This window comes from Manis pentadactyla, chromosome 4 (assembly GCF_030020395.1).
Source record: "Manis pentadactyla isolate mManPen7 chromosome 4, mManPen7.hap1, whole genome shotgun sequence".
Lineage (NCBI taxonomy): Eukaryota > Metazoa > Chordata > Mammalia > Pholidota > Manidae > Manis > Manis pentadactyla.
This window is the reverse complement of record NC_080022.1, coordinates 20,903,308-20,917,556: the sequence shown is the minus strand read 5'-3', so window position 1 is coordinate 20,917,556 and position 14,249 is coordinate 20,903,308. Positions and strand designations below refer to the sequence as shown.

General features: G+C 37.6%; 1 protein-coding gene across 3 annotated transcripts in view; it reads left to right on the top strand.

Annotated features, from left to right (window-relative positions):
• Positions 1–3,628: 3,628 nt before the first annotated feature.
• EYA3 (EYA transcriptional coactivator and phosphatase 3) overlaps positions 3,629–14,249 on the top strand; it is a 99,738-nt gene continuing 89,117 nt past the window's right edge. For 2 of the 3 annotated variants that reach the window (XM_036914962.2, XM_036914959.2), the window contains exon 1: positions 3,647–3,769. The gene's annotated coding sequence lies outside the window, so the exon portion shown is untranslated. Of the gene's footprint in view, positions 3,770–14,249 lie in introns of all 3 variants that reach the window. The other variant, XM_036914961.2, reaches the window with a different exon arrangement.

The following is a 14,249-nucleotide window of genomic DNA, read 5'->3' as shown; positions in this document are numbered from 1 at the left end:
CGGCTGGAAGAACTTCCCTTCTTGTTGGTTTGTGGCTTTCCTCTCCTGGGAGAACAGCGACCTCTAGTGTCTTGTGCTGGGCTGCTGTGCACATATAGGGCTTCTGATTCTTGCCTGGCTGCTATGGAGTTTATCTCCGCTGTTGCTGTGGGCGTGGCCTGCCTCGGGCCGCTACTCCGATATGGTGGAGCCGCGTTGGAGGGGGAATGGCCAGGAGGCTATTTATCTCCATGTGGGGCCTCTGTGCTCCCTGCTGCCCAGCGGGTTAGAGTGCCCAGAGTTCCCCAGATCTCCTGCTACTGGACTAAGTGTCCCAGGACGCTTCCGTCCAGCTGTGGGGTCCCTGTCCCTTTAAGACTTCCAAAAAGCACTCACTTTTCTTTGTCCCCAGAGTGCCGGCTTCCGGGACCCACTCACAGGTCTTACTGTCCTGTTTCTCTAGTTTCCAGCACCCCACGCATGCACTGTGTCTGTGCTCTGGTGCAGGTGGCTGGGGCTGGCTATTTAGCAGTCCTGGGCTTACTCTCCTTCCCCACTCCGACTCCTCTCCTCCCGCCCAGAGCTGGGGTGTGGGGCACTCGGGTCCCGCTGGGCTGGGGCTTGTATCTTACCCCCTTTGCGAGGCGCTGGGTTCTCGCAGGTGTGGATGTGGTCTGGCTGTTGTCCTGTGTCTTCTGGTCTCTCTTTTAGGAAGAGTTGTCTTTGTTGTATTTTCAAAAATACATGTGGTTTTGGGAGGAGATTTCCGCTGCTCTACTCACACCACCATTTTGGCTCCGCTGTGTTTTGTGTTAAATTTTGAGTGAAATATTTAAAATATTTCAGATCTACCGAAAGTAAAACAATAATATCGCAAGGTCCTTACAACCCAGACTGAATAAAAACACATTTTTGGCATATTTCTTTAGATTTGTTCCCAGGACTAGTGTAGTAGGGCAGGAAAAGAAATCCAACAAATAGTTCTACTCCTGCTGACAATGGCAGCAAACAAAAATGCATAAATAAGAGAAAGGAAACTACTAAGTAAATGAATTCATACTTGGCTACCTACTGTTCTTCCTGTAGTTAGGGAGAAATCATGGGTCTGGTCATATAGACCTGGATTCCTGTCCTGGGTTTGTGTCTTGCCAGTTGTGTGGCCTTGAGCAAGAAACCTATCTCTGCTTCTGTTTCCTGATCTGTAAAATGAATATAATCATAATGCTTCCCAGGATTGTTGTGAGGATTAAATAAGAAATATGAACATTTACATATATGTACTATGTACAGTAAGTGACACATAGTAAAGTGTCAATAAGTATTAGTAATTACTTATTTTTTAATTGAGCACCTACTATATGCCACTCTTCTGGGCTGAGAGTTTAGCAGTGAACAAGAGAGACAAAGACCCCGTGGGGGTTACTTTATAGTGATAGAGAATAAACAAACAAGGTAATTTCAGATAGTGATGGAGACCATGAAGAAAAGATAAAGTGTGGGAGGGGATGCAAGAGCTACTAGAAGGAGACAGGAGGTCATGGGAGGCCTGCATGAGCCTTCAGAGGTGAAGTTTAATTCAGAGTAGAAGACGGAATGGTTCACTGGAAGGTTTGGGTGTTCCAGAGAACAGGAACAGTATATGCTTAGGCCCTGAGGCAAGAAAGCTTGGCTTGTACAAGAGACAGAAAGAAGATAAATGGCTGGAGCTGTATGAGAGGGGAAAGGAGGCAGGGCATGACACCTGAGAGTTAGGAAGAACAGACCAGAAGGGCCTCGTAGACCACAGTAAAGAGCATGGACTTCATTTGTAAGGGACTGTGAAGATACTGTGAGGTTTTTATTACTAGTAGGTACAACATGCATTTGCTTGGGGGAGGAATTTGTGTGCTTTTCCTGTAGCTCTATTTTAGAATTACGTATATGCATATGCTTTAGGAGTAATTTTTCTGGGGATACCACACTGGTTACTCATGGGCTCCTCCTGGTGGAGTTGGCTCAGCTTGCATGGTTTCTGATGAGCAAAAGCAAAGTAAAGGAGCAATTCATCCTTTCAGTCAAGAAACATTTATTGGGCGCCCACAAAGTGCTAAGGTCTTCTCTGGTGCTGAAATATGTCCGTGAACAAAACAGACAACATCAATGCCTTCACAGAGCTTACATTCTGTTGTGTGTGTGTCAGGGAGAGAGAGACATTAAACCAAATTCATTAGCAATTGTTGGATGGGATAAACGAGAAAATTAAGTGGGGAACTGGCTAGGAAGCGCAGGGAGGATGGTGATGCTTTAATTTTAAATATTTTGTCAGGGAAGGCCTCCTTGAGAGGGTGACTTTTGAACAAAGATGTTAAGGAGGAGATAGGGTGAATAATGCAGTTTATCTGGGAGAAGAGCATTCCTGACAAGAGCAGAGTCTCTCTGCAGGTTTGAGGAATAGGAAAGAGGCCAATGTACCCCGAGGGGAGGGACAATGGAAAGAGTAGGAGATGAGGTTAGCTGGCTGTGAGGGGTAGGGGTCGGGGCGGGAGGTTGTCAATTCTTGAGTGCTCTCTAGGCAAATTTAAGGATTTAGTTTTCACTTCAAATAGGAATCCCCTGGAAGAGGGCCATGATCTGATTAAGGTTTTAACAGGAGCCCACTGCTATGTATTAACAGATTGTGAAAGGCAAAGGTATAAAAAGGTTAAACTGTCACATACTGACTGTTGCCTGTACTAGTGCAGACAGTAAATGGTCATATTCTGGACAGACTCTGAAGGCAGATCCCGCAGAACTTACTGATGAATTAGATGTAGGGTGTGAGAGAGAGGAGTCAAGGATCTTAGTAAATGATACTACTTAGTAAATTGTTGTCATGGGAAGAGTTGATCAAAGAATATACATCCAAAAATGTATAAAAAAATAATTTTAGAGATGTATCAAGCAGTTAATCAGTAGTGTAATTTTTCTAGACTTTGTGATATTTGTGAAGTTTAAAAAATTTGTAATTAGTGATTTCTTTTCTCACTCAAAAGATTCATTTTTACACCTAACATTGTATTTGTAATTTTGGATTTTCTTACAGTAGGCCTCCAAAATGAATAAACTTCAGCCCTCCACAAAACTTGAATTCAACCCTGCTCCTTGCTCATTTGGGTAAAATTAACAAAGCATTAACATTTTTTGTTTCTAGTAAAACTGTTACCTAAAATAATGCGCACGAAAGAGAAGTTAATTGTAAAGTGAATATAACATTAGTAATAAGCTAATAGGGGATAAAAACATCTCCTTGGGTTAGCCTTCCCTTCAAGTGCTTTCCAAAACTTCCCACCCATTCCTTCTCCCACGGTTTTACTAAATCTACCAGATGCATCCAGCATTTATTTCTCCTCACGTTCGCTTTAGGAAGTCACGGATTACACGCATTTTAAAAGACATAGAAAAACGAATGCTGAACTCAAGGGGCTGCTTACGCCTCAGTGAAACCATGGTCTGGGCACGGCAAGAACCAGTCCCTTCCAACGGAACACCAAGTAGGCGTCGAGTGGGGCTTGACCAGGGGCGGGGCTCCCGGGACGGCGGAGTGGGCGGGTTCTAGGCGCTTCCTTGTCCCGCCCCGTGAGGCCTGACACATGCGCCCAGAGGCTTCTGGTGGAGCGAGATGTGGATTGAGAGGTGACCCTGGCGCTGACTTCCGGTTCATAGGGATGCGTATCCGGGTCACGCTAACGCCGCGGTTTCCTCCACCCGTTTGGTTTATCTGTGGGTCTGGACCAGTCCCCATGTCCTGCTGTGTGGCCTCTGCCGGCTTTGGGTGAGTCTCCGCCGCCGACTGGTTTTGAGTGCAGCAGGTTGAGTACAGACTATAGGGGAACGGGTCAGGAGTTCTGTCTCAGTCGTTGTGGGTGGGGGTTCTCTGTGCCTGTCCCTTGTCCCTGCAGGGCTGCCCTCCCTGAAGCCTTTTCCCTCACTCTGGCCTCGCTTCTTTCACTTCAGCTTAGCCTTTCTCGTCTTCGTGCCCCTCTCGCTTCGCTGTTTTTCCTCAGCCTCACCCGCCTCTTACAAGCCCTAGTCTCTTAACTTTCGCTTCTGCACTTCCCGCAGCCACTGCCTCTGTTTTCCCTCTTTAACTTTAGCGCTTCTCTTCCTCGACCCCTGATCCCGGGATTTCACCCGCCAGGACGGCCCACCTCCCCATTGTGTTCACCCTCCTCCACTACAAAACAGCCTGTCTGTCTAGGGTCCTGGGTTCTCCTCTCCCAACTTTCTTCACCGTTGACTCCTGCCCTCTCCCGGGATTGGTAGGTGACATTTGTCCTTCGCCTGAGGTTCTCCCGCCTTTTCTTAGCTAGAGGGGGCCCCAGTCTGGGCAGATGTATCCGGCCTAGGGAAAGTTTTGTCTTATTAAGTCGCTGGGTTAGACTGAACTCTGGTAGGTTCCGTAGTTAGGAAAAAACAAAGGCGTTCCCAGTTCTTCGCTGGAGCACAGTTTTGGGGTTCTGTGTAGAATAGGCTAACAGGTGGCAGGCACACGGGACTACTAGCTATTAGGCTTGTGTGATCTGATTAATTGACAGATCATGAGGACGTCCTGTCATTTTTGTGTTCTTTATCCCATGAGAATGAATGTGCAGAGCTGTTTTGTTTTCTAGATGGGCTTTACTTACAGAACAGTTGCTATAACAGAGGACAAGGGTTTCTTGGGAGATTTTTAGCCCCAGTTTTTTATAAGCTTATTGCCAAAAATTTAGTGAGTTGTTTCTGAAACGGTTTCTGCTAGAGTTCTCTATAGTATTTCAAAGTACATTTTCATTTGTCGAACTCAGTGTGCATATGTATCTTTATCCTTGTCTCTTATACATTGTTTCTTCAATATTATTGAATATTATTGTGTTGACAAGTTTTCTGTTGTTTTGTTTCTTTATAAGCCAGACATTACAGTACTTTATGAGAATAGTCTTTTTTTTTTTCCTACACTCTTTCCACCCTAGTATTAAAACTGTCTTTTTCCCATTTTGATAATCAAGTTTCTCTTAAATTTCTCTGGAGGCTTTTGGTCATCTCTAAAATGGATTGGATTTAATAATGGCTAAGGTCCCATGTCCCAAATTTTGTGACCTGAGGTATATTTTGAGATGCAGGGTTGGATTTTTATATACGTTTTTCTGATGTTTCTGGTGTATGTCTAGCATTTAATTGCAAATGTGTTTGTGTGATCAGTTTCTGTAATCAGAAATTGTGTTCTAAAATTTAGCACCCAGTGAGCAGAATAAATACAGCTTTTAGCATGTGGTTCTCTTTTGACTAATGAGTTATAGAAAAGTTTCCCACATTATATGATACATATACATATGTGAGCATAGCATAGACCTTGGCTTATTCCAAAATTGGGCTGCTCCCTTCAGCTATTTTTAGCAAAGGACTTTGGAGCTTGGCCATTCTAGTACTAAAAGCCACAGAGAAGGACCCTTCTGGTTGGCTTTCAGGACTTAACTGCTGAGAGAAACCCTTTTAAAAGCTCCTCACTAGTACCTCCTTCCAAGCACCTACACTGGAAACCCTAGCTTCTTTCCAACCTGACTTCATTATTTCCCAGCCTTAAAACAAACCCGAGTGTGTATGAGCTGACTCTTTACCGCTTACTTACCTCCAGGTTAGTGGGCATTTTTTTTTTTTAAGCCATGGGAATTCTACAGAGACCTAGATTTGAATCAACTCAAGGCCCTCTGTCAGCCATTTTCATTTATGAACTTAATTCTTGAGCAAGTCTAAGTCTAAATCTATACAGATTTCTAGAAGGTTTACAGCTGGAGGGAACCACAGAGTTCCACTTAACCTCTTCATTTTACAGGTAAGGAAATTAGGGCTTGAAGAATTGGTGGTGATTTTTTCCAAGGTCATTTTTTACAAATAAGTTCCATCAAAGCTGTAGGCTGGAAAATATTTAGTGGTTCATTTCGATAAATTATGTCATAAGAATGAAAGTTTTAGGATAAGAAATCTATGGCAGTTTTTAAATTCAAGGCTGTAGTCATTTTGTCTTTGAAGAGGGACTCTAGAAAGAAACTGTTTCACAGAAGTAGAAGTTGGAAAGACTTAAGGAGTCTCTTTTCTTCTAAAATCACTTTGACCTATCATGATATAAATTCTGCATAAAAGCACCTGCAAGAGATGAACATCCTCTGGTCTCATTGGAGCATATATAGGCTGTTCATATATTTTAATTTATGTGTGATTTAAACGGAGCAGTTGTGTTCATGCTTCTGGTCTTCAACAGAACATTGATAGACTTTCTAATTACTGAAAAGCCTGCACCTCCGACCTAGGTGCCAAACAAAAAAAACTGTAAATAGAGATAGCTTAGTGTATTGTTTGTAAAGCTCAGGAGAGGAAATGCTGTTGGTTTGCTGTAGAAATTTCTACCTTAGTTTGGCAAAGTCTTAGTTTGTAACCTTGATGCTCTGTTTAAAATACATTTCTACATATTAGTTTTATTCCTTCCAGGTTTCTTTGTTTGGTTTGACCATTTTTGATTGTTACCTTTTTTTTTTTTTTTTACCATTTTTACTTTCTACTGTACTTTGTTTTGCATGTTTTAATTTTTATCCTTGAACCTAGGATGTGTTTTGAGGAAAATACAGTTTAAAATTTTTAAGAAACAAAACTCCACTATGTCCTTACCATTTGTACCTTATGGTATGATCATTTCTGAGATCCACCTAAGCCATTAATCACAATTTCATTTTCTTTGTTTTGCTTACAGATAAAAGGTTCGTGGAACTTTTTTGCTAAAAGAAGAGATTTTGCTACATATTTTTTGCTAACAGTCTAAAAGATTTTTGTGTTCTGCATATAACAACTATATATTCTAATTTATATGTGATTTTAAATGGAGGAAGAATAGTTCAGAGTAGTTGAATCTAAATAATTCACCATAGAAATAATTCAGTTTGTATTTAAGAATTTTAGGAATAGTTTGTCCTTCTCATACATTCGTTTAACTGGCTTATACCAAGAGAGTAAATGTTGTTATAGTAAAGTGGAAAATAGGGGGCTCTTCTGTCTGCTGATTAACGTAAAAATACAGACACATGTTCTTGTACAGACTGTATGGCTTAAGCTATAAACTGCCATATTGATACGTTTTTTGGCAGAGAAGATAGTAAACATTGGACAGCAGCCATGTCATCATGTTCATATTTTTATTTAGTCCCATCAACCTAAGCCCTAGGTTGATTTTTATTTAGTCCCATCAATCTAAGTCTGATTATTAAATGTAGAAGTATATGTTATTCATAGTATATTAAAAACCAGATATTTGAAATATGGGCTTCATAAAATTTATCTTCACTGTTTTCTTCTTTTAAGTATGTAGTAGTATTTTAAATCAGTAAAGAAAATGCATAAATAGTGCTGATTTATTATAGGTAATTTAAACAGATCAGCCCAAGGCAGTCAGTGCTTAATATCTCGTCTTACTACAGATTGTGTTGCATACAATTTAACTTATTAGCTTGGTTGATGTTTGTAGTAATTATATTTGTTTTTATTCATCCAATTAGCATAATCTTTGTAATACATTTCTTTCAGCAAATTTCCTTTGGATACTTATCTACAGTTATAATGATACATATATAGGCTGTTCATATTATCTAGTTGACATTGTATAGGACTAACATTTACACTTAAACTCTGAATCTGTTATTTGTACATATCTGAATTAAGCCATAAGACTCAACATAACCTCAACATGGATGGAGCTAGAGGGTATTATGCTCAGTGAAATACGTGAGGCAGAGAAAGACAAACACCAAATGATTTTCCTCATTTGTGGAGTATAACGACGAAGCAAAACTGAAGGAACAAAGTAGCAGCAGACTCAGACTCCAAGAAGGGACTAGTGGTTACCAAAAGGGAGGGGTGGAGGGAGAAAGGGATTGTGGGGTATCATTGGTGCATATGGTGTGGGGGGTCATGGGGAAGACAGTGTAGCTCAGAGATGACAAATAGGGACTCTGGTATCTTACTACACTGATGGACAGTGGCTTTAATGGGGCATGGGGGGGGAACTCTATAATAAGGGTGAGTGTAATAACCATTGTTTTCTTTGAAACCTTCATAATGGTGTAAATCAATGATACCTTAATTTAAAAAAAAGAAAAAAATTCTATACAGAAATTTTGGAATAACAAGTGAAAAAAAATAGACAACATAATCTGGATCACTAGGCTGTAGCAAAAAAAAAAAAAAAGACCACATAATTAGAATTGAAATAAGCTTTAATCCTGAGAAAGTACCCCTTCTTACCAGTGACAGTGGTGTATGATTTTTTAAACTAGATTTTATGATTTTTCTATTGTTTTCCAAACTGATTTCTCATTATTATTTGAGTTTAAGGTTATTGCATTAGTCTGCATCGCAGCTTAATATAAAATCATGTTCATTATATGATTTTCATTTGGGAAAGTTTTTCACAACAGAACTGTAAAAATCTGTAATGGTAAAACAGTAAAAATAAAAGCAAACTTTACATAGCTCTTACTATGTGCCAGGAACTATTCTAAGTGTTTTACATATATTAACTCCTTAAAACGCTGTGAAGTAAGTACTGTTCTTACCTCCATTTTACAGGTGAGGAAACCAAGGCTAGTTAACCATAGAGCTGGATTTGAACTTAGTCTTTCTGGCTCCCAGTGATTGTGACCTTTTTGTACCGTGGTGATTTCTTCTTTTGTAGGTTAAGGTTAAGAATCCACTTTCTCTGAAACAAAAGAATACCACTTCTGGTTGGAAACCTTAAAGAGGGAGGTGTTACCTGGTCTCTTTATTAATGCTAGGTTAAGGCAAATTGCACACCCTTTACTACCTATGATTCTTAGATAGCAAAAACCACATATTAAGAAAGCAGAACAGGACTAGATTCTTCCCTCTTAAAAAAAATACCTTATGGAAGTTAATTATTTTTTAGATATTTGCAGAAAAAGTAGTATATTTAATAAAATGCATTGTATATTACTAAAATCTCTTATCCTTGACGTTAATATATTTCCTTTCTTTGATCTGCATAGTATTAAATAAGTGTTTGTAAGGCTCTTAAACTCTGCAGTGTTAATGTCCCCAGTATGAATTTGACAAGTCTGAAATATAAAACAGAAGACTTAAGACTGAAATTTCTGACTTAACCTCTAGCCTCTTTTCCAAAATTAGGAAATTTGTGTAAAGTTAAGTACATCCATTTCTTTAGGACTACCATATTTAGAGCGATATATTTAAATTAGTGTCTTTTTTTAATTTTATTTAATTTTTTAATTTTTTAATTAAAAAATGTGAATAGTCATTTAGAATATTATTAAACATAAATATTATTCTTCTATGCCTTTATTATTCCCAAATTAAAAAAAAAATTTGTTGCATCTCTATGGGAAGGAGATGATTTGATATTAGTTGAAGTCCAGCTTAATGCAAGAGTCCAGGACTCAAATATGATGAATTATTTTTTTGTGTTTTTGAAAACAACTGAGAATAATGGAATCTGGATAACAAAAAATGACAGTTATTTCTGGTAAGAAATGACACTTGGTTAGGGATATCACTTGTTTTAATTCTTATATATCAACTTCCCTTATTAATTTAGACATTAATTAATTACATGATTTTCCATAGTAGCTTCTCTTTTTTTGTTTTCTTTTTGGTGGGAAAAGTATTGTTATTGAGCTGAAAAGTGTAAGCTTTGCTATAGTGATTTACTTGTTGGTATTTAGAATGTTCTTTGATTTAAACATTTAATTTTTGTTTCAAAAACAACTCTTTCGTATGTGGGTTTGATAATCAGTTTATCTCTTAAAATTTCAATAGTTTCCTTTCAACTGAAATTTAATAATGTAGCAATTACTGAATTTAGGAAAATTGTTTGTTGCTATCAGCACTATTACTATGGTAATGAATTAGAATGATTAGCTCTTAGGTGGAATTGAACTTTATTATTTGGTTTCCATAGTAGTTGAAAAAGATTTAGGTCAGATTCACCTGTTCTTCCCCTTTTTTTCAAAGTAAGTGGGAATTTTAATTTAGCGCAATGATGTTAATTTTTTTCCTACTAGATTGATGATATTAATATGATAATCTCACTCTTTTTGCTAGCAGCATAATCCAAAATATGTGTGTATGATTTATTCTTTTAATATTTAAAATTTAGAGAACATTTTAGAATAAGAAATAGTGTATACATGTCTTATAAAAAAAGATACCCTACTAATCAGTATGTCATTACTTCACTGAATTTTTCAAATCTCCTTTTCCTTTTCACTAAGGTTTGCTTGGCTATACTTTAGGAAGCAGTGATTAGATAACACTGATGAATAAGTGTTCTTGAGAGTGCGAATGAGAGCTTTTGCAAAGAGAATAAGCCATCGCTTATGTTGGTGTGGCATTCAGTAGCTAGATGAACTGTAAATCTTTGCTTTATCTCATTTCTATGCATTTCCTGTTGGTATATATTTGTTTAGTGTTGGTACCTCACATTCTGTGAAATTGTTTATTTGGAATAACTGTTTATTGATTCTTACCCAGTTTTTTTCAGAGGCTTGCCTTTACAAAAACTATAGAGAACCACCAAAACTCTAAATGTTATTTCATACATAGTCTGAAATGGATAGTTTCCTCCTTTTTGACTGCCCAGTTTTTTATCTTCTGGTAAAATGGCTTTCAAACTTTTTGGGTCATGATCTACTATAAGATGCATCTTTCATTGTTACCCAGTACTTACACACACATATATATATTAATATTTGAAACAATATTTATCTTTACCACTACTGATGCATTGTAATATTTTCTATTCTGTTTTATTGTATTTCATTTAAAACAAACTGTTGGTCTCCTCTAAGTTGATATATGACATGCATTGTACCAGTACCAGCAGTCTGAAAAATTCTAGTGACTGCTAGATTTTTTCCAATATTGTCTTTTTGGAATTGAAAATGTTTGGTTTTCCTGGTTTTTTTCTTTCTTTCTCTGAAATGTTATCTTGACTCTGTTAAGCTTTTTACCAAAGTAATTGTGCCCTGTTGCCCTGATTACATTGCTGTTATCTGTTCTTTACTGTGTCTGGGCATCATCTTTAAAATTACAGTAGTATAGAGCCATGAGGTTGAAAATGCACCTCTCAATATAAAAACAAGACAAAACAGAATGAACAGAACAGTACACTCAGAGACACTGAGAAGTGACTAGTGGTTACCATAGGGGAAGGGGTTAGGGTGGATGAATGGGGAGGGTGAGGGGGCAGAAAAATTCTCAATCACAATATAAGTTGGTCATAGAGATAGTAGTACAGCATGGAGAATATAGTCAGTGATTCTGTAACATCTTCCTATGTTGACAGTTAGAAACTGCACTAGTGGGGGTGAGGATTCAATAATATGGGTGCCTGTTAAACCGCTGTGTTGTATACTTGAAACTAATATAAGATTGTATATCAGTGATACTTCAAGAAAAAAAAGAAAACGCACCTCTCACGCAGAGCATCTATTATTAGAATCCTTTGCTTGTTTCCATGTAACAGTAAAAGTTTAGGACAATTAAGTTGCTTTTCACAAATTTTTCTTCTGCTCTTGGCAACTAGTCAAAAGGTTACAAAGCTGCTTTATTCTGCTTTCTTCTGGCCCTAGTCCAGTCTTTGTAAACCAAGAAAAGAGAACTCAGAAGTATAGTGGTTTTCTCCTGTGTATATAGTCAGGTGAACATAACACGATTGAAGAGTCATTAGGGTGTGTTACAGTGGACTGCATTTATTTATTTTCCCGACTTTTCCTGTAATCCACAAAGGAGAAAATGTGGTAGATGTATCAACAGTCCTAGCATATTTGAGTCATTGGAGTGGGGCAGGGTCAGCAGGCATATTCTACTATTTTAAGCACTACCCCTTAACACTTAATGAGCACTTACTATGTGCTAGGCCCTATTTAAAGCATTTCACTTGTATTAAGTCATATTTACTTGGGAGGTCTGGGAGAAGAATGAGAATGAAAAAGAGTAAAGAAGAAAACTTACCTTCTCATTATCTTCACATTAACCCTTGGCTTGTGAATTCTGTCTACTGGTGACTCTAGCATAGTATAGCATAGCATAACATAGCATAGCATATATTTTTAGCTTGGTCAGCTTTTTAAAATCATCAGTCCTATCTCTGATGTTCCATATTAAGGCACGTAGCTGTGGTTTGAGAACTCAGGCTTTGAAGCTAAGCTATCTGGGCTTAAATTTCTGATTAGTGACTTTCTAGGTATATAATCTTGGGCAAGTTGCTCTCTGTGCTTTAGTTTTCTCATCTGAAAAATGGCAATAATAATAAATAGTATCTATCTCAAAGACTTACTGAAAGGATTAAATGTGTTGATATATTTGAAGTTCTTAGAACAGTGTCTGAACCATAAAAAATCCATAAATATTATTTATTAATAACTCAGAACTCACAGTTGTTCTCCTGCAAGTATTTGTGACCATGATGAGTTCTGCATATTTGCTAAGCAACAGGATGTGATTGACATTCAGTGTTTCATTGACCAGGAACTTGACAGTAGCTTTCCTTGAAGACTTGTAGGGAAAGTTTTTGTGTAGGGTACTTGGAATCAAAGGCAAGTGACAGAGGGTATGAGGGCTATGGACCCAACTTATTTAATTTCTCATAGGAATCTCTTCTTATTTGGACCTTACCCTGAATATTTTTTTTTAACTTTGGTACCATTAATATATAATCACATGAGCAACACTGTGGTTACTAGATTCCCCCCATTATCAAGTCCCCACCACATACCCCATTACCAGCATTGTCCATCAGCATAGTAAGATGCTATAGTCACTACTTGTGTTCTCTGTGCTATATGTATGCCTTCCCCATACCCTGAGTAATTTTAATATTTTTCCCTTTGAAAAACTAAGAGGAACTAGTTAATAAATTGATTTTTACTTGACCAAATTTCTTTCCTGAGTCTCTCTTAAGACTAAGATACTTATTTATTTGTCTTGAACAAACAGTTACATCATGCTTATTCCTATGTCCCAGGTACTATTCTAAAAGCTTTACAGACGGTAACTCATTTAAACCTTATGGCAAGCTTCGGAGAAAGACACTATTATCATTATTCCTATTTTATAGGTGAACTAACTGAGGCCCAGAAAAGTTAAATAACAAGTCTAAGATCCCACACCACTCATCAGTGTCAGAGCTGGGATTTGAACCTAAGTAGTTTGACTCCAGAGTTAATACTTGAAGTATGGCAAAACTGCCTCTTATAAGGATGAATTATGTTGAAAAGGGTAAAATAAACAAGTTCTAAAACTCACTTAACTACTCTTCACTCTGCTGAAATGACAGCACTGACATTATGGGTGATAGTTTTTGGCTGATGGATTTTTGAAAGAATAAATGCATGTGGAGAAATAAAACATTAATGAAAGAACTGAACCTATGTTTTAATTGTTCTTCCAAAAGCCAAAGACATGAATTTCAAAAGACTTGGTTCTTTTAGTATGGTGTAAAGTAAGTTTTATCTGAATACTGGAGAGCTAACTGATATGTAGGTGTGATATACAGATATAAAGAATGATATTTAGAATTTTGACTCAAAAAATGTACAAATTTTCCTACACAACTGGAAACAACACATTTATAGAATACTCATGTTGGAGTATACCATGTGTCAGCCATAGCACCTACAGAAAACACTGTGATTCTCTTAAAAACGTTAACTTTACAGATTTAAGAAGGATGAAGATAAAGTTTTGGAGGCTGTGAGTTCTATGGAGTCTGGATCTGCACACTTAGAGAAATTCTTATGCTTTATGATTGACAAATTAGTAAAAGCTGAGGAATGGTCCAAGGAAAATTGGAAGGAATGTAGCAGAGAAACTGTTGGATTATTATTAAGTTTCACTTTGACACGTCTAATTTGATTAACTCATTCCTCCTCTATACTTTTTACTGTGGTTTTAGAATTTTTCCTGTGGAGCACATCTCCCTATGTTATTGGATGCTTGTAGGGAAATGTTTGTGTTAGTTTTTATTAAAGATTGTCTTATAGACAACTTCTAAGTGTGACTTTTCAAGAACTAAATTAGAAATATAAAACCAATTCTTTTTTTATTTTTATTTTTATTTATTTTATTTTTATTTTGGTATCATTAATCTACAATTACATGAAGGACATTATGTTTACTAGGCTCCCCCCTTCACCAAGTCCCCCCCACATACCCTTTCACAGTCACTGTCCATCAACGTAGTAAGATGCTGTAAA